Below are 1022 nucleotides of genomic sequence, written 5' to 3'. Positions count from 1 at the left end.
ATGATCATCCACCAGGACTTCATCAGTCACAATGAGATGTTCTCTGACATCTACAAGATTCAGGAGATTGCGGACCCACTGTGTCTGGAGGTGGAGGGGAAGGTGGTCAGGAGGACAGTGAATAACATGGATGACTCACTTACTGGTGGAAGTACATCCACTGCAAGGCCCTAAGGGTGAAGGTACTGGAAGTACAGTAATCACTGGTGTTGATATCACCATGAACTATCACTTGTAGGAATCCAGCTTCACAAAAGAAGCCTACAAGAAGTTTATCAAAGATTATATGAAATCAATCAAAGGCACACTTTAACAACGGAAGCCAGAAAAAGTAAAATCTTTTATGACAGGGGCTGCAGAACAGGTCAAGCATATCCTAGCTAATTTCAAAAGCTACCAATTCCTTATTGATGAAAACATGGATCCAGATGGCATGGTTGCCCTGCTGGACTACCACAAAGATGGTGTGACCCCATATGTGATCTTCTTTAAGGATGGTTTAGAAATGGAAAAATGTTATGAATTTGGCTGTTACTTTGGATGTATCACCCATTGTCATAACTGGCTAATTCTCTTCCTCCACACAACACTAGAACTTAGATGAATGGGACTGATGTCATCTGTAGCTCTTCAGTTATTTTGACCTTGATTTATTTGGAATGGAGGCATTGTTTTTAAGAAAAAAAATTTCATGTGGGTTGTCTAAAAAATTGCATTTAAATCAATTTGAGAGAAAGGCTTTTAGTTTACTACATATTTAAATCCATTCTGTGTAGTGTCCTGGAGAAGCTAGAGCCTGGTTGTAGACTACTGCTAGAAAGCATAAGACTGCCTGAAGAAGTGGAAACTACTTCTGGGGCTGGAATATTAAAAAACAAAAACAAAAAACAAACCAAGAACCATAAGTCTTAATTCTTAGTTCAAGTGGAGGGAAAGACCGTGCTCATAGCTGTGTGAATCTCTGAAATGGATTCCTTATACATTTCATCATCAACAAACAGAAGTAGTTAACCCTAGAAGAG

At 39.1% G+C, this 1022-nt stretch overlaps 1 pseudogene; it reads left to right on the top strand.

Annotated features, from left to right (window-relative positions):
• LOC125164824 (translationally-controlled tumor protein-like) lies at positions 1–604 on the top strand (annotated as a pseudogene).
• The last annotated feature ends 418 nt before the right edge of the window (positions 605–1022 follow it).

This window comes from Prionailurus viverrinus, chromosome B1 (genome assembly GCF_022837055.1).
Source record: "Prionailurus viverrinus isolate Anna chromosome B1, UM_Priviv_1.0, whole genome shotgun sequence".
NCBI classification, from domain to species: domain Eukaryota; kingdom Metazoa; phylum Chordata; class Mammalia; order Carnivora; family Felidae; genus Prionailurus; species Prionailurus viverrinus.
This window is presented reverse-complemented; position numbering and strand designations above follow the sequence as displayed.